Source organism: Lissotriton helveticus, chromosome 4_1 (genome assembly GCF_964261635.1).
Source record: "Lissotriton helveticus chromosome 4_1, aLisHel1.1, whole genome shotgun sequence".
NCBI lineage: Eukaryota > Metazoa > Chordata > Amphibia > Caudata > Salamandridae > Lissotriton > Lissotriton helveticus.
The window spans coordinates 1,663,298,018-1,663,325,022 of NC_136063.1; the positions used below are offsets into that span (position 1 = coordinate 1,663,298,018).

The 27,005-nt window shown below is 44.1% G+C and overlaps 1 pseudogene; it reads left to right on the forward strand.

Annotated features, from left to right (window-relative positions):
- Positions 1-326: 326 nt before the first annotated feature.
- Positions 327-4,847, forward strand: LOC144828200 (endoplasmic reticulum membrane adapter protein XK pseudogene; annotated as a pseudogene).
- The last annotated feature ends 22,158 nt before the right edge of the window (positions 4,848-27,005 follow it).

Genomic DNA, 27,005 nt, shown 5'->3' on the forward strand with positions numbered 1-27,005 from the left:
AAACAATGGCCGCAGGGTTTTTCCCAGGTTGTCATAGGTTTGATTTGTTTTGAGAACTCCGTATGCCTTATCAGGGGCTGGAGGAATATCGCTTGTCTAATTAGATGGCAAGCGTTATGACCTAATCAGATAACACGTTCCTGTGCCGTAGTGTGGCTTTATCAGATAACGGTTCCTGCATCATGGGGGTTTTCTGCCTCATGGGATGGCTGCTAGTTAACTTGTTAGTTTGTTAACCAGAATAGGGTCAGGAATAGGGGGATCGAAACAGAACCTATAGGAATACATCACAAGCTGTTCCGATGGCTCCTTAAGTATGGGGCTAACTGATCTTCATGCTGGTGCCGTCGGTCATGGTCCAGCTGACGCTCACTTTCTGTCACTGGGACCTAGGGCAGGACAGGCCGCTGGTGCTGCTTGTGTACTTTCTGCAGCAGGGTCGCATATCATCGTGTACAGCTCAGCTCGAAGGCTTTCCACACACCACAATGCCTTCAAACGGACAGCTGTCGCTGTCGTACAGACCTTTCTGGGCTCCACCCCACAGGTGACCTTGCAGTTGCACGGCAGTGTGCTAGAGAAGTATATCCCAGTTACTAGAGCGGTTATTATGGTGATTGCCTTTGCATCTGTCACATATGGAGCCCTGGTCTGTAACATTTTGGCCATCCAGATCAAGTACTATGACTGCAATATCCAGCTGTGCCCACTGGCTTTGGTGTGAAACAAGGGGTAACCCAATTATAGTCAAAGGACCTGGGTAGCAAGTATTATAATCAACAAATGGTCCTAGACACTAACTCAGCCTATACAATGCAATGATACAATTTCAATCAATCACTTTTTTCAGTCTTGAATTAAATCAAATATAATTCATATAAGTCAGAACATGACATATACAGTAGTCCAGAGCATCAATTAGTACAAAAAATAATCAAAAAACCAAGTAGATATGTCTCACAAAAATCCGAGAGACTTCCTTCATTTAATGTATATTTTTAAAGATATGAAATATATACACATATTTACAAACAGGGTTCAGTATCAATAAGAGTGCACAGAAAAGGGTGAAAGTAAGTGCTCGTGTAAAGCGACCAAGAAGGTCAGTGTAGAAAAATTGAATTATTTAAAAACAACAATAGATCAGCCTGTCCTAAAAAATATAGCTCGCAAAAAATATAGTTCTTTCTTGCTGGCACGTAATTGAATAGACCTCCGTATTCCTGAATTGGCACAGGAGACAACGGGAAAGGGAGGAGGGGAGAAAGGCTGGGAAACTTAGGTACAGGCTTCACAATAGAGGGGGAATGTCGACGTTTCGACCCAAAACAAGATACTGGGCGGCTAGGTTCCTCAGGGGCGGGTCTTCATCAGGACGAGGGAGGGAGGGGAGGGGCAATGTGCACGTTGATGTAATGACCCCAATATCAATGGTCACCTGTAACAACAAATAAATATTCGGACTAAATATCTGCAAGTACTGTCATGTCGGTTATAACATAACCAAGGACAAAATGGCACTCACCCTCAATCGGTGTGCCACGTGTACGGTGTTAATCCGCACCCAGACGTAATATTAATGTGCTAGGTTGAGCACTGAAAAAAAGAAGGAAACAAAGTAGCCATTAATGCTACTAGGGTCATGTGGGGTAATCCGCTTATTTATTTGCGCATTATCAGATTGCCAAACAGACACCCTGAGAAATGTCACCATGTGGGTGTAGACTCCCAATTTAAATATTGGTGAGCACATCAATATATGCGAACAAACTCAAATTTATTCGTCCCCACTTATTCATTTAAATTTCATTTCACACCAAAAATGGATCACCTAATGATTCTGGTGTCTCCACAGCAGTAAACTATATTAGAGAAGCGGAATATTAGTAAATGCAAACACTCACCAACACGCCGTCCCTTGCAATAGTTCTCAATCGTCAATGACAAAACACTACATAAAAAAGGGAAGGATAGTTCAATTACAAAAGACCTCCCTTGTCAGAACGGGCATTTCTCAATTTAATTAGATCCCTTCGGACCATAGATCCTAAATCTAGTACCTTTCATTAGTTTTCAAAAACGCCAAAAAATTGCCTCAGTACACGCTCTGTAACGGCTCCGAGTCGCCTCCAACAAATGCGGAAACCCCGTATGTTGAAGGGCTGTAACATCGCCTGGCGACAGGAACGTACCGCGTCACAATTACCTAAGCGACGCCCCTCCAGCTTCAACGTGGTTACCTAGCAACCGCCGAAAGCGTCTTCCATGGCGGATGCAAGCTGATTCCGTCAGAAAAGACGTGGAGTCTAAACTGCAGAGCAACTTTGAAGGTCTATTCGAAAACATGAATGCCCATGGTGAATATTACATTCTCTTCACTAAATTAAAAACACATTAGAGCTTAAAATTAAAAACGTGGTCACAGTGAAAGGAAAATTGTGACAATCAATGACTGTGCACATATTCAACAGTTATACTCAAAAGTAATCTATTATACAATACTCCCATTGACAACAATATGAATATATAACCAGTGAGATATACATTCAATAATGATATTATTCATACAGTCAGTACTAGAATCTCGTGGACTCTGCTATTCATTATACACCCTAAGGACATGTTCTGAATAAAGTCACATAAGTATCATAACAATGGCTTAATCCAATCAACCATTGTACAGTGTAGCCATTTGTCTTGTTGTCTCTTCATATTCATTAAGCCCTCTATTAACAGTATCAAAAATGTGCATCCATTTGCACTCTCGTACATTTAAGGTATTCGCAAAATTGCCCCCCCTGGCATTTAGCATAACCTTCTCCAGGACCCACCATCTAAGACTTTCAGGAGGGTGATCGAACTTTACAAAATGATCTACTAATGGGGCTCCCTGTACCCTGCAGCGAATTCTGCAACAAAGCTGAAGGACCCTCACTTTTACCTTTTGTACGGTCTGTCCTATGTACCAAAAACCACATGGACAAGTGATCACATATATCACACCAACCGAATTACAGTTGGTATGATGCCTCATCGTATGTGTATAGTTGTTGTAGGTACATTGTTTTAATTCCTCTGTTAATGGGCACGCCTTGCACGTACCACGTTGAAGCTGGAGGGGCGTCGCTTAGGTAATTGTGACGCGGTACGTTCCGGTCGCCAGGCGATGTTACAGCCCTTCAACATACGGGGTTTCCGCATTTGTTGGAGGCGACTCGGAGCCGTTACAGAGCGTGTACTGAGGCAATTTTTTGGCGTTTTTGAAAACTAATGAAAGGTACGAGATTTAGGATCTATGGTCCGAAGGGATCTAATTAAATTGAGAAATGCCCGTTCTGACAAGGGAGGTCTTTTGTAATTGAACTATCCTTCCCTTTTTTATGTAGTGTTTTGTCATTGAAGATTGAGAACTATTGCAAGGGACGGCGTGTTGGTGAGTGTTTGCATTTACTAATATTCCGCTTCTCTAATATAGTTTACTGCTGTGGAAACACCAGAATCATTAGGTGATCCATTTTTGGTGTGAAATGAAATTTAAATGAATAAGTGGGGACAAATAAATTTGAGTTTGTTCGCATATATTGATGTGCTCACCAATATTTAAATTGGGAGTCTACACCCACATGGTGACATTTCTCAGGGTGTCTGTTTGGCAATCTGATAATGCACAAATAAATAAGTGGATTACTCCACATGACCCTAGTAGCATTAATGGCTACTTTGTTTCCTTCTTTTTTTCAGTGCTCAACCTAGCACATTAATATTACGTCTGGGTGCGGATTAACACCGTACACGTGGCACACCGATTGAGGGTGAGTGCCATTTTGTCCTTGGTTATGTTATAACCGACATGACAGTACTTGCAGATATTTAGTCCGAATATTTATTTGTTGTTACAGGTGACCATTGATATTGGGGTCATTACATCAACGTGCACATTGCCCCTCCCCTCCCTCCCTCGTCCTGATGAAGACTCACCCCTGAGGAACCTAGCCACCCAGTATCTTGTTTTGGGTCGAAACATCGACATTCCCCCTCTATTGTGGAGCCTGTACCTAAGTTTCCCGGCCTTTCTCCCTTCCTCCCTTTCCCGTTGTCTCCTGTGCCAATTCAGGAATACGGAGGACTATTCAATTACGTGCCAGCAAGAAAGAACTATATTTTTTGCGAGCTATATTTTTTAGGACAGGCTGATCTATTGTTTTTAAATAATTCAATTTTTCTACACTGACCTTCTTGGTCGCTTTACACGAGCAGTTACTTTCACCCTTTTCTGTGCACTCTTATTGATACTGAACCCTGTTTGTAAATATGTGTATATATTTCATATCTTTAAAAATATACATTAAATGAAGGAAGTCTCTCGGATTTTTGTGAGACATATCTACTTGGTTTTTTGTGTATTTTTGTACTAATTGATGCTCTGGACTACTGTATCTGTCATGTTCTGACTTATATGAATTATATTTGATTTAATTCAAGACTGAAAAAAGTCATTGATTGAAATTGTATCATTACATTGTATAGGCTGAGTTAGTGTCTAGAACCATTTGTTGATTATAACACTGGCTTTGCAGTGCATAGTATTGTGGAAAAGTCTGGAAATTGCCACCCGTGTGCCTGTCCTGGTGCTCTTGTTCACTGCCCTCAAGGATTGGGTTCTATCTATTGCTTCGATAAACATTGCTGCCTTATTCCTCCTACTGTGAATTCAGTTCTGGAAGAGCAAAGCCCCACTGCCTGAAAATGTGGATAAGAACTTCAGTCGAGTTGGCACCATAGTGGTGTTGGGCATGGTGACATTCCTGTATGCTGGCATCAACATGTTCTGCTGGTCCGCTGTTTAATTGAATCTGGCTGCCTGGGATTTGAGAGACAAGGAAAACACACTAGATGATGGACGGAATGTTGCACAATGGCAAAACATTCACACCCAGTCACAGATCTGGGTTTAATCCATCGTTATTTTGCTCACCAAACCACCCCAGTTCAGACATGGCCATATGCAAATCTGTCTTGACCCTGTGCCTCATGGTAACAGTCCAGCCCAAACTGCCAAGACATGTCTTCCCTGGACCGGAATCAAGTCAAGTCAAGTCAGAGATTTGTATAGCGCGCTACTCACCCAGAGGGTCTCAAGGCGCTTAAGGGAAAGGGGTACGTTATTGATCGAATAACCAGGTCTTGAGTTGCTTCCTGAAGGAGAGGTGGTTCTGGGTAGACCGGAGGTGAGAGGGGAGGGAGTTCCAAGTCTTAGCCGCCAGGTATGAGAAGGATCTTCCTCCCATGGTGGCTTTTCGGATGCGTGGGATCACGGCGAGGGCTAGGTTGGACGAACATAGTTGGCGGGTGGGGGTGTAAAAGGACAGGCGATTGTTGAGGTAGCTGGTTCCTAGATTGTGGAGGGCTTTGTGTGCGTGAGTGAGGAGACGGAACGTGATTCTCTTGTTGATAGGGAGCCAGTGCAGGTCTCTCAGGTGTTTGATATGTGGTTATGTCGAGGTATGTCCAGGATGAGTCAGGCGGAGGCGTTCTGAATGCGTTGAAGTCTTTTCTGCAATTTGGCTGTGGTTCCGGTGTAGAGGGTGTTACCGTAGTCTAGTTGGCTGGTGACAAGTGCTTGAGTGACCATTTTCCTAGTTTCAGTGGGGATCCATCGGAAGATCTTACGGAGCATGCGTAGGATGTTGAAACATGATGATGAGATGGCGTTGACTTGTTTGGTCATGGAGAGGGAGGAGTCTAGGATGAATCCTAAGTTGCGTGCATGGTCCGTTGGTTTGGGTGCGCTGCCTAGGGCCGGGGGCCACCATGAGTCGTCCCAGGCAGAGGGGGATGTTCCTAGGATGAGGACTTCTGTCTTGTCCGAGTTCAGTTTTAGGCGGCTGTTCTTCATCCATTCGGCTACGTCTTTCATCCCATCGTGTAGGTTGGTGTTGGCGGTGGTAGGGTCTTTGGTGAGGGAGAGGATCAGTTGAGTGTCGTCAGCGTAGGAGATGATGTTTAGGTTGTGTTGGCGTGCGATGGATGCGAGGGGGCTCATGTAGCTGTTGAAGAGGGTGGGGCTGAGGGAAGATCCTTGTGGTACTCCGCAAATGACTTCGGTGGCCTTTGATCTGAAGGGGGGAGACGGACTCTTTGTGTTCTTCCGGTGAGGAACGAGATGATCCAGTCCAGTGCCTTATCTTGTAATCCGATGTTCCTGAGGCGTTGTCCTAGCTTATGGTGGCATACCGTGTCGAACGCTGCGGAAAGATCCAGGAGGATGAGGGCCACTGTTTCCCCATTGTCGAGTAGTGTCCGGATGTTGTCTGTAGCTGCGATGAGGGCGGTCTCGGTGCTGTGGTTAGCTCGGAAGCCGGACTGTGAGGGGTCAAGGGAGCCGTTGGACTCAAGGAAGGCGGCGAGCTGGTTGTTGACGGTCTTCTCAATGACTTTGGCAGGGAATGGGAGGAGAGAGATGGGGCGGTAGTTCTTGAGTTTGGTGGGGTCAGCAGAAGGTTTCTTTAGGAGGGCGCTGAGTTTGGCGTGCTTCCAGCTTTCCGGTGAAGGCAGCGGTGTTGAAGGAGCAGTTGATGATATCTCGGAGCAGGGGTGCGATGACGGAGTCGGCCTTATTGAAGATGTGGTGAGGGCAAGAGTCGGTTGGAGATCCAGAGTGGATGGAGTTCATCGTGCGGATGGTATCTTCGGTGCTGATTGGGGTCCAGGCACGGAGGGTGGTGGTAGGGGGCTTCAGTTCAGAGGTAGGGGAGAGGATAGGTCGTTGAAGCTGTTATGTATGTCTGCGATCTTGCTGTGGAAGAACGAGGCTAGAGAATCGCATAGATCTTGAGAGGGAGTGATGTCGTTGTTGCCGGCGCTGGGATTGTTGAGCTCGTTGACGATGCTGAAGAGTTCTTTGCTGTTGTGGGCGTTGTTGTCTAGTCGGTCTTTAAATGCCGACTTCTTAGTGGTGCGAATCAGCTGGTGGTGTTTGCGGGTGGCGTTCTTGAAGGCGGTCATGTTGTCTGCGGATGGGTTTTTCCTCCAGGTTTTCTCGAGGGTGCGGCAGTTCTTTTTGGAGTTCTTGAGGTTGTCGTTGAACCAGGAGGCTCTTTTGTTTCCTGGTTTATTGGGACGGTTTTTCAGGGGTGCTAGTTCGTCAGCGCAGTGGGTTATCCATTGTGCGAGATTGAAGGCTGCTTGATTTGGGACCATTGATCTGGCGGGAGGGTTTTGGTTCAGTGATGTGGTGAGATGGTGGAGGGCATCCTAGGACCGGTTTCTGGCTATCAGCCGTCATCAGCCAGGATAGCTTGACTCCAGTGGCGCAGTGAGCACTGGACCCACGTCTGTGTATACCCTTCCCACATAGGGTGAACAGCAAAATACACAAGATGATGGACGGAATGTTGCACAATGGCAAAAAATTCACCCCAGTCACAGATCTGGGTTTAATCCAACCTTATTTTGCTCACCAATTCACCCCAGGGATTTGATAGACCAGGCACAAAACTGGTTGTGGCTCTCTATCCGTTATGGTGTATGCCTGATGGAGAACGGGCCCTAATTGTTTTTGATACTTTTTCAAGATTGATGTGTTTGAGTACTTCTGTGCCCTACTTCTGGTGGTGCAGTTGGTTGTCGGCTAATGCATGACAATTGTCTTCATGCTTCTCTTTTACCAGTACCTCCATCCATGCCGACTTCTGTTCACTCACAATGTGACTGGCTGTTTGAGCTGTGTCTGTTGTTGCCGAAGCGTTCCAGCCAAAGCCACTCTGGAGTTTTCTGAAGGCACTCATAACACTGAGCCAGGAGTAAGGCATATCATTGTGTAGCACTCCACTGTGGGGTTTGCACTTAAATATGGCTTTAGTCTCCGTATTTATTTATTAAATAATGCTGTTTTACCCCAAAGTGTGGATGGATCCAGGAAAATTGAACATTAGTAGCCACGTTTTTCACTGGTTAAAGAAAAATAATGGCTCGCTATGCAAAGGAAACATTGTTATTTTAGAGGCTGATTAGAGCAGCAAAAGCTGTCATGAGGTATGTGTTCTGTAATCCCACTTATGTCAGCAAAGGCACTTGTCCTTATCGGTCACTTGGATTGTCCTTTCTCATTCAAGACCTGGCTCTTAGAATGATCCTCCACCCAGTCCGACCAGCAGCCCTCCCCATCCCCAGCGTGTTGTGTCCCTCACGGGTGAGTTGCTGCACTTTACAAGCCCTTGATTAATTGATTGAACATGTTTTATTAGTATATATTAAATAACTGTATATATTTTTTACAATTATTTCCTTTATACTTAACAATTTTTTCATAATGTTTTATAACATTGTTTGATATGTTTTACATGTTTAGTAATTTGTAACATTTTTTAATACACTTTTATAATATTTCCCATTTTTTTTCTATGTGTAGATAGTATTTTTATGTGTTTCATTTAGCGACCAATTTATTTACAGCTATTTTCCATTTTGTAATAATTTTGTGTCCATTTTCTTGGAACTAGGTTGTGGAAAACTGCTGCTGTTCGCTGGAACAGGTACATTCTTTTTTAAGGAACATGTTGAGGGTAGTAGGGATTTAGGAGGGAGGTTTCAATGTTAGGGCCAAATTAGTACTGCCATACCTGTGGATGGAGGTCCGATCGCCACCATTGTGTCGGGCTTCCCGCCCAATTACAACTGTTCCGTTGGCACCCCCACAAGACCGCCACCACTGCCAGGATCCCCTGCGATGGGTTGTATGTCATTACAACGCTGCCTTTTACCCCGCATGCCATTACAACGCGGGGATTACAACGAAAGTCATTACAACGACTTTCGCTGGAGGGCGCTGGATAGTGGAATAGTTTAATTTTCTATTCCAACTCCAGCCCACGTTGGCAGTAGGGAAGGTGTTGGATAGAAATATAAACTATTCCCTATCCAACAGCGCCCTCGGGCGAAAGTCGTTGTGACGACTTTCGTTTTAATCCCTGCCTTGTAATGGCAGTGAGGGGTAATCCCCGCGTTGTCATGGCTGTTCCCCCCTGCGATGGGGAAAGCAGTCGGCAATTGCAGTGGTGCTGATGATGGCACCACAGAGCAGATTTCGACCACCCTTTCTACATTGCTGCCAGTGTTTTTCACTAGTTTGCTGTTTTGCATTTTGTACACTGTTTTAGTAATGTATCACTACGCTATTTGTGATGTTAGTTACATTTTAATAATGAACTGTTATGTATATGGATGTTTGGGAATGTAATATGTTTTTTCGGGGTGGGTTTTTACAGTTTAGTTTACCTGTTTTTCTCTACAAACATGTTCTTTGACCATTTGGAGCTTACATTTTTTTTTAAAGGAAATCTGTATTGATAATAAACCAATGGTTTTCAATTTGATGTACTTTTTTTTACGGTTTCTTGGAGTGTTTCTTTTTTAAAACACTTTTTGTGGTTTGGTATGGAACCTAGCGACTTTGGATTGCTTTATGGGATTTCTATTAGATTTAACATATTATTTGCATTTTTGCATTCACTGATCTCATTTTTGGTGGATTACTAAGGGCCTCATTAGGATGGCGGTCAGACTTTTTTCTGACCGCCATTCATTCAGAAAAGGGACCTCCCGACTACAAGTCAGTGGTCCAGCAGTCTGAATAAGGATGTGACCGCCACTGTGGCAGTCGCAATGTCTATTTTATGTATTGTGGCAGGTGCTGCGGGCGCTTATTGTATGTGATGGAATGAGTTCGCTTTTATCTATTTTGGCAGGTGATGTTTACAATGTTTTAAAAATAATTTATACATATTTGTATTACATCAGTCTTTATTAACATTGTGATTTTAAATAATTGTTTGATTGATCGAATAAAATACATTTATTATTATTTTTTTTTATGAATTTGGTCATTGGTTTTTCCCTTGAACTCCGCTGATGCCGTATCTGATTTTCAGGCAGTGATGCTTCACATTCAGCAATGGATGATCCATAACCAGCTCAAATTAAATCCAGAGAAAATGGAACTCATCCTGCCTGGCAACAGTGCGGCTCACTGGGGCCCACAGTTCTGGCCAACACAGCTAGGTACACCTCCCAGCCCTTCTGGCTCGGTCAAGAGCCTGGGCGTTACTATTGACTCCGACCTTTCTCTTAAAACCCATGTTGGAGCTGTTATTTCGGCCAGTATGTTCCAGTTACGAAAAATCCGTAAAATCTCTCATCTACTCTCGCATGATGCACTAGTGCAAGTTGTCAATTCCCTTGTTCTCTCCCGCCTTGACTTTTCTAACTCTCTTTACTTAGGTCTTCCCAAGTCCCTACTCCATCGTCTTCAGATTGTGCAGAACCAGGCAGCAAGGCTCATTCATAAAGTCCCAAAATGGCAGTCAGCAAGACCCTTATTGTTCAAACTAAGGGTGGGCGTCCGAATCGGCTACGCCCACGGAGTAGGCATAATGTTGCCTTTTACGCATTTTGCGTAGACAGCGTAGCCGGCAACACTACGCCCACTCCGTGAGCGTAGCCGAGTCGGCCGCCACCCGCCTCCCTCCCGCCCTCCACTAGATACTTTATTTAAGCAATTACATGGATTAAAACAATTTTAAAGCACTTACCTTGTCCGGGGCTCGTCCGGGTCTCCCTCTTTGAATAGCGTCCTTTTCCTGGATACCAATGCGCATTCGCGGCCGCCCGCGCATGCGCATTGGTATCCAGGAAAAGGACGCTATTCAAAGAGGGAGACCCGGACGAGCCCCGGACAAGGTAAGTGCTTTAAAGTTGTTTTAATCCGTGTAATTGCTTAAATAAAGTATGTAGGGGAGAGCGGGAGGGAGGTGCGTAGTGGGGCTACGCGGAGTGCGGGAGTGGGCGTAGCTTCTCGCCCTCTCCGCGTAGCTCCGCGGAGCCCCACTACGCCCCACTACGCCCAGGGTTAGTTCAAACTGCACTCGCTGCAAATTGAACAGAGGGCCGCTTTTAAGATTGGCTGTCTAATATACAAGGCCCGTCAGTGCAAGTGTCCAGATTTTTTGAAGTCACTCATTGTCACGTACTGCCCGGCCCGCAATCTTCGCTCAGTCCATCTTCACCTTCTGGTCACCCCTGTGGTTAAACTTAAAAAGCTGGGTGGCCGCAGATTCAGTTACTTGGCACCCCAGTTGTGGAATTCCCTCCCCCTGGCAATTAGGACCTCTGACACCCTGCTGAGTTTCAGAAAGAATCTAAAAACCTGGCTCTTTTCTAAGTCCAACTAGTCTTTCTGTCGCCACCTCACAATCATTATTTCAGCGCCAGGAAACTTATGGTGTCAGTACGCTTTATAAGTTTAGCTTAACATTAACATTAACATTGGTTTAAAGTTTGTCATAGTTTTTGAGGACTTTAGTCAGTTAGCAATTATTTTATAATATGCTTTTGGCTAGGATTACTAAGTAATCTACTACTTTGTTGTTTATGAAGAGTTTAACTTTGAATTGTAGCATGTCATAAGTTATTTTGGTTTGTTTGTTACATTTTGGGTCAAGTTGGCTCATAGGTTTCTCCATTCATAGTTCTTGGTAACTTTGCTCTTTTTGTAATGTTTCTACAAATTTGTATAGTGTTGATTGGAAGGCATTGTACCGTCCTTCCAATGTGTTGTTTGTTTTGTCTTCCAGTGCATGGTTCTGTCATAGACATTCCACCATGATATTTTGTATTTGGGTTGGTGTCTGTATCTGGAGCGATACAGTCTGCCAACCCAAGTGTCTTCGAAATAATCCATTAGCGGACTTCGTTTGTCATCATTTTGTTGATTGAAAAACCTTTCTATTAAGAAACTGTAGTGGTTGATTTCCTCTGTGACCGGCACCTAGGCTAGTGCTATAATTTTATTTATTTCAAAAGTAAATCTGCTGTTTGTGGAATATTCTGCACAGTGTATGCGTCTCCATGTACGTTGATTGAAATGATAGTACTACCCTTGTTTGGCTGTGTGTGGGTTTATTTTTATAATTGTTTGAACCATGGCTTGCCCAAAGTCTATGGTCATTTTTTAGGGTAGTAGGAATTTGTGTTATGCTTTATATGGTTTAAGAGCTCATAGTAAGTGCCGCTTTATTTATTTGGTAGTAGGTCATACATAAAGAGATATTTGTTTTTGATATTCACAATGTATAATGTATAGTTGAGTGAATGGTTTGGAACACAATTTTAAAGTTCCCATCCACCATCCAGGGTTGACATTGTCTAAGTTTCATTAGGTTGTTTGCTGTAGAGAGTATTAGGATTTGTTTCTCAATATTTAGATTTTCTTGTAAAATGAAAGGTTCCTTATTATGTGTAATTGTTAAATGTTGAGGTATGTGTGTGTATGTCTAGGTATCTTCTAGGGGCAGGTGGGGTAGTGCTGGTGTTTTTTTAGTTCATGCAAGTAAAGGTTTTAAAGTGAGGATAGGTGGGTGTTGTCCTGTTATGTATTTGTAGACTCTCGGTAGTACATCCTTCAGGATTTTGTTTGTGGGTTCCTGGGAGCTAACACTTGGCTCTCTTATATTTTGCAATATTTCTCTTCTATTTCTGTCTCATTTGTAGGATGGTTGTGCTCTCTTACATGGAGTACAACATCTTTTGTAATTGCCCTCCCATAGCATGTATTAGAATAATATTTAGTTAATTTCTAGTTTATAACTACTTATAATGCACTTTCTTGGTGGTAGGCGTAGCCCATGTGATTTAGTAACTGCTTTCCTTTCTGTGAAGTGACACATTTGGCGACCTCTGTCATTGTATCGGTAAGTAGTGTAATAGAGTAAATATGTATTATATTTTAACTTTTGAACATTTGTTATTAACATGATAAAAGTGCAGTTACTTAAATTTATATTCTTACAGGCATGTTCGGTTGAGATGTTTCGCACAGTTTTGCAGCTTTTTCGTTGTGGATATGCTAATGTGGTGCAGACGCTTTCCTTTCTGTTGAATGGGAAAAAAAATATGTTACATTTTATATGGTACTTTGTTGATATTTTGTAGAGGCTCAGATCGTTGGGTTCATTTCCGTTTGCGATTTGGGTGAGTTTATCATTTGTTATTTATTTATGAAAACTTACTTTCTTATATCCTTTTGCTGGTTTGTAATAGTTGTTATTTTGTGGCAGCTTATTAGTTTTCACATTTTTTTTTTTTTATTTCAGGAAGTCTACGTAAAAATATGGAGAGTGTGTTAATATTTATTGGCTAATTTACATTCTTGAGTTTCATAACAGTTACATTTAATTTAAATATAAGTGTTACTTACTTTTTTATGTGGTTGTTGAGATGTGTATATTTCTTCTTTAATGGTGTGTTGAGAGAATCCAGCATAGCTTTGTTGTCTTGCAGAATTTGTCATTTTTTAAATATTTAGGGGCTTATTTACAAGGAGCTTGCACGGCCAATGCATAAAAATGTGTGATGCATTTGCCGCGCTGTCTGTACTCCACATTTACAAGGTCAAACATTTATCCTGGTGGATGAGTCACTTTTAGGAGTCCTGCATCAAAGGAAACCTGCATCAGAACCACCTGCATCTCATGAGTATTAAAATATGCAAGGTAGGAGGTTCATCGTAACTTCTACCGTAAAACAGATGCATGGATATTTACAAGATTTTAGCAAAGTGACACAGTGCCAGCTTTAGTCGCGCAGAGGTCTGCGGGCGTAAAAAAAATCCTGCACCTGTGAAACCCACACATAGGAAATTATGCATTGACATTGGTATATAAAGAGAAGCCAGAAAGATTAGTGTGGCAACTATACCATAGAGGTGGTCATTTTGGAGCTGGGAGTCACAAGGAGATGACCACCACCCCCACCCCAATCACCAACTCCCTCCCGGCACCACCACAATGGCAACCCAGGAGAAGGGAGCGCGTTTATCGCCAGCGGACTATCCTAATTGGACACAGGGAGGATAAGGTCATTACCTATTACAGGCTGAGATGGGAGTCATTGTACAGCTGCTACACCTGGTGCACTAAGTCTATAGCCAATAGCTGCCCTGTCTACCAACATCCCTCCAAATGTAAAGGTCATAGAGGTACTACACATGCTGGCATTAAGGTCCTTCCAGATGACAGCCACTAGAGTGGCCAGAATCTCCCAGCCATCTTCCTCCTTATTCCTTTCTTTCATCCTAGATGCCACCATCCATCAAACACCCCATCACCTCCCCTTCCTGAACACCCATAAACTGCAGCTGGAGACAAAACAAGGATTTTATTCCATTGCTGGGTTCCCACACGTGCTGGGTGCCATGGACTGCACACATATTCAACTGGTTCCACCTGCTGCAGCATCCTATCTTTACCACAACAGGAAACACACCCACTAATGCAATGTGCAGGCCATTGTCGACCATTGCAGTTTGTTGTCAAATGTGCTGGCCAAATACCCTTATACAAAGAAGGGGTTTGGCCCAACAAGATCAAGGAGGGAAGGTAGGGCCTCTTTTTATTGACAAGAACAAAACTAGATATACCCTCTCCTCCAATTTTTTAAGAAGTTATTACTAATATAAGGAAAACAAAAATGAATGCGTTTATCCTAGCCGTCGATTTTGGCTGATTAGTTTTAATTATTCTTCATGTTGCAATAAATTCCAAAAAAGAACACATAGTCTACTAAACAAAAAATCCATTCTTGTGCTATCACAAATACAATACAAATCCAATTAACATTTGATCAAATAAATTGCACGATACTGACAACAAAGCAAATATAATGACAATAAATCACAAAAGAACAGAAAAGACAAACAGTTGTAATATGTAAACCAGAGTCACTTTTACACAGTTAACGATACATTATGTTCCAAAAATACAATGATGAATTTTTACAAAGACTCCTATGGTCCAGGGATCAGACTATACTTAATATAGTGGCCGACGCGTTTCAAGTCCTGGTTTTTTATATTGCCGGACTCTCATCAGGGCTGGATGAGTCTTTTGATAAAAGCCAACTGTTTCTGATAAAAAGACAAAAAACTAATTTGTAATGTGCTTCCCAAATCATCATTAAAATGATTACGCATTTTTCTAAACAAAGACCTACATACCTGGCCTTCACCAGCGAAATTTAAGAACTTCTGGAGTGAATTTGTGCAGTGCTCGCCTGTATGTGACAAAGTAGCAAAGGCTAAGTCGTCTTATTTATAAACACTAACAACACCTTATGTTTTTATTTCTCAAGATGAAAGAATTACCTAAAGGGTGCTCTTCTAGGGCGTAGTGGTCTCAAACCTTCAAATTCATTTATTGAGGTAATGGCGCATGGGTTCATACAATCTAAAAAGGTGAAAGCGGTTCAAAAAAGACACATCAGTCACTTGTCCCTCTAGGCCATTGTCGACCATTGCAGTTTGTTGTCAAATGTGCTGGCCAAATACCCTGGCAGTGTGCATGATGCATGCATATTCTGGAACTCCATAATAAATAGTTGCTTCCAGGATGGGTGCTATGAGAATTGCCTACTTGTAGGTAAGGAACACTCCAGTATCTAGCAGACCCACTAATGGTTAGAAATAAACTCCACAATACCACCTCTGTCTGTCAACACAGAAAGGTACATAAGTATGAGGGGTGTACCTCATTCATACACAATTCATTAAGGTTCATGTGCAAGGCAAATCCCCAAGTCATACATGTTAAGATACACCATCCACCTAATTTGCCAATGAATGGCCAAAATGCTGTGTAGCATCACTGTGTGTAAGGGATATGTTCTGTGGGCATTTTGGGGGTGTTGTCATGCCACTCCCATGGTTCATCAGACATGTCATCTATCCCGCCCCAGGAATATTGTACAATGTGACGAATCAAGTGGTCTGCCCAGGCGATGTGTAACAGTCAAATAGAAATGACCTCATCCAATTCACTCCCATGTGCTATGTGTGCTGTGTTCTGTGGCACACATACATAGATAATCAGGCCTCTGAGGCTAAACCTTGTGCAGGAAGGTGCACCCTCACACACAAACACAATCCTGCATGCACTGCAGGCCCCTAACTACCCTTGGAGCAAGTGTCAATTTATATCTGCTAAGAAACTTGTGCAGCCTGCATTAACTGGAATGTGCAGCATGGCCTAATTACTGTGCACTACTGCCCTTTCTCAGTGATGTTGTGTAGTGCAGTAAGGTCCCTTGCTACACTGCAGAGTGACACTCTAAAATGATCAGGGTCCCGGTGTCATGTACGCATAGTGGGAGCAATGTCATTCAACAGGGACACAATGTTGTCCCACTTTGTCATGCACCTATTAATTTGTAAATAGAAGTAGTGACACTACGTCACTCAGTTGCAATGTGTCTGGTCATCCTGTCTGGATGGATCGATGGAACCACATCTATTGCACTGGCTAACAAATTATCCTTAAAGACAAGGCCAATGCCATGTAGCCCACCAACGACATATGTGGTTTACAATGGACATATGCATGTGTCAGTGTAAGGCATGCCTGCAATGTCACTACCTACCTAGGGAAGACCAACTAGCTAAATATCTGATCCCAATCTGCCACTTCACACATGTAGTGTGAGCACATAACATAGAGTGGGCAGGAGCATCTCTAAATAGCCAGAACAGAAAGGTCCAGGAACAACATGACAGTCAAGATGTAGAAGTGTGCAATGTATCAGCCCATGCTCAGCATTTGCTATTACACTGAGTAATGGAAAAGCCATGTGTAAATCTATGACTACCTGTATGAGCAACCCATATTGTGGAATTCTGTACAAAATATGCATGACAGTATCACTGCATATAACACACATGGACAGGAATGTATATGTAACAGTGAACAAAAGCATTTACAGTTGTCCTTTTTTTTCACTTCAGCTGACCAAAGATATGGGTTTCAGCCGTGGGTAATGACCCCAAATGGACACCCGCAGTCTGAACCTGAGTGGGCCTATAACCAGCACTCAGCAAGATATGCAACATTGTGGAGCGAAGCTTTCGCCTGCTCAAGGCCAGGTTCCGCTGTCTTGACATCTTAGTAGGGAGATTACTCTACTCACCCCAAGGATGTGTAAAATAATCCTGGTTTATGCCATACTGCATAACATATGTGTGCGGACCAATTTCCCCTGGGACTGGGGGCAACATCAGTAGGAGCCGATGAAGGAGGAAGCAGATGGTAGAGACATCCTCAATACGGTGGTTGGAAATCGTGCAACGTTTCTGTGCCTGAACAACATGTTGTGGGATGAACCATGACTCCAAAATGTACTGAAGGCCCAACATGTCAATAAATATTTGAACCCATTACCTGTCTTTGCTTTCATGTCACGGGCCCATAAAACTAAAAATGCCAACAACACAGATACTTACATCACTGCAAGTTTAATGCAAACTGTAATTCAATTGGATCATGTCAAGAAATGCACAACTGACAACATGTTTGTACATGTCAAAGCAATATATTGCCTGTCCTAGTGTCGGCACCATGAACGCAAGGAGTCACACATATGTACACTGTTAACATACCCATGCAACACATCCCAAGTGTACAAGCATGTCAAGCAATGAAAAGTGACCCATGGGAGTGTTAACCTGCCATGCATCAATCAATACACTGTACTACACACAGAGGGCTAGTTGCATCATTACAAAAAGTACATATCGGTCCATAGTGTGAGGGATTGCACCCGAGTGTTGTTTAGAAGCCAGCCATCAAAGTCAAAGCCTCAGAAACAGTGAATTGTGCATTGGCATGTGTTGTGTGTTAACTTGCTCCTTGGTTAGTTACCTAGTACTATGTCAGAAATAACCAAATCTTCGGTAGGAAACATGACACTTAAGTAGGAAACCGTATATTATAGTAGGAGACGTGATACAATAGTAGGAAATGTGACACTTTGGTAAGAAATGTGACACTTTTGTGGGAAACGTGACACTATAGAAGTATATGTGACACTTAAGTATGAAACGTGATGCTTGAGTAGGAAAGGTGACACTCTAGTAAGAAAGTTGACGCCTCTGTACCAGACATGACACTTTTTATAGGAAAAGTCACGCTTCATCTGAAAACATGAAGCTTGAGTAGGAAAGGTGACACTGTAGCAGGAAAGGTGATGTCTTTGTAGTAAATGTGACGCTTTTGACGGAAAAGTCACGCTTTACCTGAAAACGTTACACTTGAGTAGCAAAAGTGACAATCTAGTTGGAAAAGTGACACCTTTGTAGTAAATGTGACGCTTTTTTTAGTAAATGTGACGGTGTTGTAGGAAAAGTCATGATTCACCTGAAAACGTGACACTTAAGTAGGAAAGGTGACACCGTTGAAGTAAATGTGACGTTTTTGTACAAAAATTGAAGCTTTACCTGAAAATGTGACATTTCAGTGAAAACAGTGTCAGACAGAAGCCACGCATCAATGCAAAAACACTGCTTTTGGCATTGTCATTTGTTGTGTGTAACTCGCTCCTTGGCTATTTCCCAAACGAAGGGCCTGGAAAAGTGGCGCTCTAGTAGGAAAAGTGATGCATTCGTCGGAAACGTGACCCATTCACAGAGGAAATTATGCAATGGCTCAGCCATGCTGCAAACCAGGAAGTGTGAAGTTCCTTCCACTTTCACTTGTAGTCTTTTTGTCTGTGCTGGCCGGTGGAGATGTTTATTGTTTGCTCAAATGTTTGCTGCTTTTACTAGATCTTCTTGGTGTCTGTGCTATCCCTGTTATATCCCCATTTGTGCAGTGAGTGCATAAGTCCAATGTCCATGCCAATGACCTACTTGGTATCACCCCTTAGCCTACTTTGATCATGATATGTGGCAAATGTCATACTGCATGATTGGTATCAGCGCATCTCTCAAACTACTGCATAGAGGTGATATGCGAGATGGGTTGCCTGAAGAGATATTGCCAAAATGGCATGGTGGTACAAAAGAAGTTGTCATTAAACTCAATGTTAACATGGAATTGGGGAATAAGCGTCTATCTGTCTGTCTGCTGCACATTGCAACTGTAGGCATAGTTATGTGCATGAGAATGTATGGTACTTTTTGTGTGGCAGGCCCACACAGGCTGTGATGAATCCTGCACTTGTCACCAGTCCTTATATTCCAATGCTGTTACATGCCTGACTCCTGCCTCATATATCTAATGCCCTGTAATAGACAACTGTCGATATCTTTATAGAGTTTTTTAGAAATAAGGCCAATTGTGTTGTCAGCATACAAGTCATTACACAGTCCACCCACTGTTGCCTTTACCCGTACTGTCTCCCCCATGGATTATCACCATTGAATCATTTTCACCAATTACCTACAAGATACAGCTAAATATGCTCATACATATGAGATCTAGAGCATTCATGCCAACAGTCAGCACATGGATTAAGTATGAATTGATGTGCATCTACGTAGCAATCGGTGCAGAGATTTATGGACACATGGATATGTGAAGGGCCACATCTCATTGGTAAGTTTCCATAACATGGTCCCGGTTAAAGTGTTCCATGTATGTTAATGTGTCATCCTTGGAGAAGTGTCTAATAGGTCTGTTGATTTGGAGGTAGCTAGCCACACTCTATTTATGTCTCAGCTACCTGGCACGGTGTCAATCTGTGCTACATTGTGTGGCTTGTGTATCTGCCATAACAGTGAAGCATTGCTGAGGCAAAATATGTGTACATGCTATACATGACATATTTCACATAGGTGATAGCCCATTGATTTTAACCTCTTGCATATTGCATCACTATCCTGAGGGAGTACATAGTTGGACCAGGTGTACCATTCCATGTATACATGGCATCATTGTACAGAATATGTCTTATTATGCACCTGGCTCAGTGTTTATTAGGGCAGACACTGTCATTACCTGTCCCTAAAAGGCCAATACCGTGTACCAAGTACTTTTATATTGTAACTTTAGGAGAAGGACTTCTTCTTGTGAGGTTTGGTCATGATTTATTCCTTAGATGTCTTATATTTGTCTTGACATGCCACCTGTGCAGCTAATTGCAATTTATGCAAGTAATAGATGAAAATCTGGACAATTTTACCTTGGTCTGATACATATGTCCTTTCTCTCCCACAGACAATATGACCCCTGAGCAGTAACACCAGTACAGCATAAGTTCGGAGAGGTACCGCCAGATCCTCCAGGTGGCCAAGGCCTACAAGAGAATGGGCAGCCGGTACAAAAACACAAGGGCAGCAGGGGCCTGGAAGTCACCACCTTGGGCTCAGAAAGCACAGCACAGGGCAAGCACCAGGCCTGAAGTCAACCTCTTCCATGCAGCTTTTCCCAGTGCAGAAGCAGGACCTTCTACAGCACCCCCAGCAGTAGCATCACAGGCAGTGCCCTCTACTCCTGCTCAGCTTATGGACTTTGAGCAGCAAGCCCTGAAGGAGAATGTAGGCATGAAATTGAAGCTAGCGGGATGGAACTTCAGATGACAACACTGATGCAGACGGTGAAAGCACTACAGCAATCAGTGGACAATGTTTCTGAGCAGATGAGGGCCCTCCCTCCAGAGTTGTGCCCCTCCCAAGTTATTTTTTGTATTTTTTCTAGTTTATATACTTTTATCATAGGTTAGGATAGGTTTTAGCTTAGTGATAGGGTAGGTTAGCTTTAGTTTTTGTAATAGAAGTTAATATTTCTGTGCTGCTAGGTGGGGATATGGGTGGCTAGGTTAAGTGGTTGGTAGGGTAATGTTTAGTAGGTGTATAACAATTTCAAAAAATACAACAAAACGTGTTTGTTTAGGTTTTAATGTTTAGGTAGTTTGCGTATAGGTATAGTTTGTGTTTCTCGTGTGCAAATGTATGTTAAGGGGGTGGGTGGTTGATGTTTAACATCTCTGTAGTGGTATATGTGTAGAGTAGTATAAGTTAACGTTAGGTAGGTTAGATTAGTATTAAATTAGGATAGTGTAGTTGATTTAGCATAGGTTAGTATAGGCATAGATTAGGTAGGAATAGTTAGTGTAGTTTAGTTAGTTTTGGATAGTAGTTGTTAATGGTGTTTTAAATAAAATATGTTTAACACTTCCACAACTGCTTGCTCATTGATCACGGGGCAGTTGTCATACATGCTTTGGTTGGGTAGAACACATGCTGTAGAATTTACTGGCAGTGATTCAATACACGTGTAGCTACGTGAGGCACCTAATGAGTGGATCCTGTCAAGTTTGCAATGGAGTCACTTAAGGGATCTTTAAACATTATTGTGCATTATAGGTGGCACTCTTGTGAATCGACACACCGCCCAAAACAGGTATCAACCTAATGTTGCACTTTGCGTGTATTTGATACTACATGTTTTGTATGGATGATTGAGGCAAGCCATTGTGACTAAACTTGGCTGTGTTGTGGGCCACACTGATGGCAGCCACTTTCACACTCTCCCTAGCACCATTTTGTTGTCGCATCACTGCTGTCTGCTGGCCAGTATGCATGGAGGTTTCCCCCAGCAGGGCAGAAACATCATTCAGTCAAATCATTGACTGATTGCTTAGTGTAGAACTTCATGCATGTGACTTCAAGTAACTACTTGCTAGTTTAGATATACAGAGGGATCACAAAAAATATTTAGCATGTCCTATGCAGTTTTACCCTTGGGTTTCTGATACACATTATACTTTAGATAGTAGATAGTATTTTTAGTGTCAGAACGTCCACCATGTTCTACTTAGTCAAATCATGAACCGATATTCAACACACCGGCTCTGGTAAGTGGTATTAGTAGCACAGGAAGTGGAAGTCCTTGGGCAACAACCCCAACATAGTTTGTGGGCCATGTGATGTCCAGACATAGACATAGTCCTTAGGGGATACAGGTCTTGCGACATGTGGACCAAATTGCCATTAGGGAACATGGGCCACATAGACTGTCCACAAATGGGTGAGATCAACAGGTGGGAGAACAAAGGGAGGACGGTACTCGTTGAGAAGTACACTGGCATGGCCATAAACATAGGTACATTGGGAAACTGGCCATGTGGCACAGATAAAATGCACCTGGCCAGTTTTTCATTGGAAAGAGGGAAAATCCACATCTTTGTCATCTGATGCAGTGGTGCCTCCGTGAGTGGGGTGCTGTTCATTCTGGAAGCAACATAGGCCCACACACATCAGGGGCTGAAGATGTGGATCCCCTATCCCTAGCAGTATTTCTCTGTGCCAACATGTAAGACAGCACAGCACTGAGAAGGGCCTGCTTGTTTGCCAGCACAGCGACAACGTCGTGTTGCAAGGCACCCATTGTCGCTATGTAAGAGTTCTGCTTCTGCTCCATTGACTCCAGGATGTTGTGGATTGCCCCATTGCAACGTCGCTGTTCGTGCCTCTGCCATGGAGCAGAGGGTAGGTGCCTCTTATGGCTTCTGAGGTGTCCTTCTTGGTCCTGAGGCACCTATGGACTCCTTCCAGGGTGCCTGCCACAGTCTCCATCCATGCTCGCAGCGCATCTACTAGCTACCACTGCACTCCGACCACACGATGTTGTAATTCAACTTGGGGGTCCTCGGAATCCAGGGCTGTGGTTGGGTTGGTTCGTGGTGTTTGATGGGTGATAGGTGGATCCTCTATACTCTCAGCAATTCTCTCTGCCCTTGTTGTGACCGGAAATGGTGTCCGATTGGAGTATAGGATTTCCTGGAGGGTGTCTTGGTCGATGGTTGGCAGGCTGTTATCCAGGACATGCGGCTGGTAAGGACTAGTTGGTACATATTGTGCAATGAAATAGAAATATGCTGTTGTTGATCTATGTTAGATGGTGGCATGAGATAAATGGTTTACATTCTGACTTCCTACTCATTCCATGTCTGGTCAACCTTGATGCTTAGGACATCTTTTCCTTATAAGTTTAAATGCCAATTTGCAGTGTAGTTGCCTTTCAGAGGGCAGTGTCTCTATATTGTTCAAACAAGCACTGTGGGACAGGGTTGACCTGTCATGTCATGACACATGTTGCAACACAATTACACAGGTCACTGGCCCTGCCACTCCTGCACATGTAATATGAGGTACAGTCTACCTCTGCCTTGGAGATTAGCTTTCTTTTTTGTGATGTCTATACGGAAAGTGTTTTGATGTATTGACCATCCTACTGTGTACATTGCACCTAGTCCCTGGGGTGCCTGAATTCCCTGTGACCAGTACTAAGCCCACAGCTCCTGTGAAGGTGAAGTAGGTTTGCTCAGACATCTATGAGGATCCTGCAGTTTGCCTTTCACAGTACACCACAACACTCTGCCTAGTTGTGCTGTCTTACATGCATATTGTACTTTCATGCGGCCAAGGAGTGAGTTCTTAACACATATCCTGTACACTTCTAACAGCTTTCAACCTTGGTACACTGCAGGAATGTGTACGGCATGTGGATGCCATGGGTTTCCTATGTATGTTTATCCATGTGATTACATAGCAGACACAGTTGTCTCCATATTTATGAACAGTGGGCACTGTGTAGCACCTCTGAGGTAATGGGCCCAGTAAGATAAGGTAGATTGCTAACACTGACACTCCTTCCGTTTCACCATTGACAGAGTATGTCCTCTGCCGAGTTTCAGACATCTTTTTACTCAGGTCACCACACTTGTACGTATATACCTCCTCTGCCAAATCTGATTTTGGGCCAGGGACTCAACTTCCTGCCACACAATGATGGTACCCAGATGATAAATTGACTAATGTGTCTACAAAACCAACAATATCCAATGGACTGACATGGCTGGCTGTTTTTTCAGGTCTATGGTGTGAGCTGTAGCCCACAAGGAGGTAATGCTGGAAGTGGTGGCATGTACCTACCCAGACTTTCAACACAACTGGGGCCATCCACTTCAGACTCCAGCCATCTCTGACTTCAGTCCTTTGTGATGGTAAACGTGTTCATCCTATTCCTTGACTGGTCCCTGTTTCACATACTCTGATTTTGACATATGTGGCATGGTGAGGCATTTTTCCTTCAGACTGCCTTCTGCCACCTGCTACATCTTCACCCACCATATATATCAAAGGAGGGAGTGGAGAGGGAACGCGTCCACGTGAACACAAGGAGTGGATTAAATCTCCCCAACTATAATTTAATAAACAAGTGGAATCCACCCATACAAGATAGGCGAAAATTGGAAATTGGTCTGGGGTTGGATGTGTTTCCTACAATGGTGGGAAGCACGTTGTGTTCTTTAAATACCCCTCACACACCAAAAAGGCCCTTGGTTTCATGCTTCATCATAGGGGTCTTCGCGTCCCTCTACGGAACGCGGCGTGCTGCTAACCGGCGAGTACGCTGGAGCACTGATGGAATCACTTTGGGCCCGATGTAAGTAGCCAAATACCGGTCGGTAACGGGCGAAAATTGGCCATTACCGACCGGTATAAGTGCATCGAGATGTATGTCACCAAAAACGTACCAAATCGGTAAATACCAGTCGGTAAAATACCGATTTGGTATTACACGATTCGGAATTTACCGAATACATAATCTCCGAATCGGTAAATAAGAAATGGTAAGTTACCGAATCGGTAAATACCGGATTCATATTTACCGAGTCGGTAAATAAGAAGTGGTAAAAAAGGCCATTTGAGATGTAGCAAAGTCTGGAAATACCGAATTTCGTGAAATTCGGTATTTAAGAGTCGGTAATTAACATGGATTGGAAGCAGGTGAAAACCAGGAACTGGATATATAAGAAGCTCCCAAAATGCAACTGTACACCCACAATGGCGGCTTTCTACGTTATTGCACGGCGGCTACGGATACAGGCAGCAGGAGAGAGGGTCTGGCTAAGGGAGGAGCAGGTATATAGGCAGAGGATCACCCTCTTCCACCTCACTGAAGCTGAGATCCTGCAAAGGTACCGACTCCACCCCAGAAATATCCTAGACTTGATAAGGGACCTCCACCCATATCTGGAACACCCAACCCCAAGAGCACACGCCATCCCACCCCATGTACAGGTGCTGTGCTGCCTACACCTTCTTGCCTCTGGTAGCTACCAGCACGTGATAGCCGCTGTAGGTGGAGTGTCCCAGAGCTGCCTGTCACGCTTCTTCAGAAAATTCCTAAACGCCATGATGCAGAGGATGGAGCACTACATTGAGTTCCCTGAGACAACTGCAGAACTAGCAAGGACAAAAACCGAGTTCTATCAACTTGCACAGTTCCCCCACATCATCGGCTGTATCGATGGGACGCACATCCCACTATGCCCACCTGCAGCAACTGAGCACATTTACAGAAACCGGAAGTCCACCCATTCACTCAATGTGCAGGTGATCTACAACGCTAGCAACATGATAACGGACATTGAAGCGAAATATCCAGGGAGTACCCACGACTCCTACATATTCACCAACAGTGGGATATACAGACGCCTTGTGGCTGGTGATTTCTGTGATGGATACCTGCTGGGTAAGTATGTGTGAGACACCCTGATAGTTCATGAAGAAGGTGCACACCTGAGTACGTGACTAATCTAATTATCCTTTCCCACCCAGGTGACAGTGCATATGCCCTGCGGTCATTTGTGCTCACCCCATACCTGAACCCATCCACCAGGAGTGAAAGGCGTTATAACATGGCACACAGAACAACACGTTGCGTGGTGGAACGTACATTTGGGCTGCTGAAAAGTAGATTTAGGTGCCTCCATAAGAGTGGAGGTGCACGTCAGTACACGCCCATTATCTGTTGCAAGATAATTGCGACGTGCGCCATGCTGCACAATCTTGCCACCAAGGAGGGCACAGAGATAGAACTGACATATCATGAGGACATTGATGATGGCACAGTACCAGCAGATCACAATGCAGCAGGAGCAGCACCAGCACCAGCAAAAGATGGTCGACTGCGACGCGCTGAAATCACCAACAGATACTTCTAGTTGAGCGATTACACACAGCCATGCCCAGTGTTTGGAACACTCACTTTGATGAACACAACTGCACCTTCCAAAAAAACATATATCAAATTAAATGCACTTTGCACAATGGTTGGCCAAAGTTCTCTTCACTATGACCTGTCCTGTGTTCAATATGTCTCTCAATGCTTGCGCTTACGCATGATGTTCTGCGAGCCACGGGGCTGGGGGTCTAAATGCACAGTGGTGCCGGTGTCATCAGCATGGAGTCTGCTGCTCCTACAAATGTCCTGAACAGGCGTGCTGGACCCACTCCTGCTCGTTAACTCCTCAGTGTCCCCAACTACCATGTTGCCACCTGTGGCTGTCAGCTGTGTCAGCATTGCTTCCATTGCTGAGGTCACCCTCCCCATCCCCCGGGACAAGTCACTGCAGCAGTGTACAATGTCAGTCTGCAGATTAACAGAGCGGCGACACTGCAGGGTGGTCGAAGTTGCCAAGTGGTTAATCGACTGATTGAGCAGCCTGACCTCACGCCTATACCTGCGCCTCTCTTTGTGGTCACTTTCAAGCCTGTCACAGAGGGTGCCCATGCGCACCCCCATGTCCCTCACCCCCTCCGCCATGGACTCCATCCCTTTGCCCATTGCCTCCATCCCTTTGCCCATGGCCTCCATCCCCTTTGCCATGGCACATATCCCCCGATCGATGTCCAACATCCTGGTATTCAGGATGGGCACCTGCCGGTGCACTGCCAAGATGCCTCTGGCCTGCATACGCTGGACTTTGACCATTGTGGCTTCAAGCCCAGCGAAGACCCACTGCACATCCTGCCCCTCATCCTGCTCTCGTGCCCTACGGACACGGTCACCTGCACGGCCAGATCCAAGTGACCCACGTTGTCCAGCGTTGCCAGCCATTGTTGGTGTACTAGGTCTGGGAGCCTCTACCACTTCCTCATCGGAGCTCTCAAACAACCTTAAAGGTGGTACGTCCTGCCTCCTTGGCCTCACAATCACAAGGGACCCTGAGATGGGTGTTGTGGCTCCTGCAGGTGCTGGCCGAGTCTGTGTCTCGAACAGCAGCGGCGACAGTGGCTGAGCAGTGGTGTCGTGCTCCATTGCTGTGGGTGCCTGGGGTGTGGCTGTATCCTCAGGGACAGTGCTAGGTCCAGCTGTGTCTTTGGCCTTCTCCCT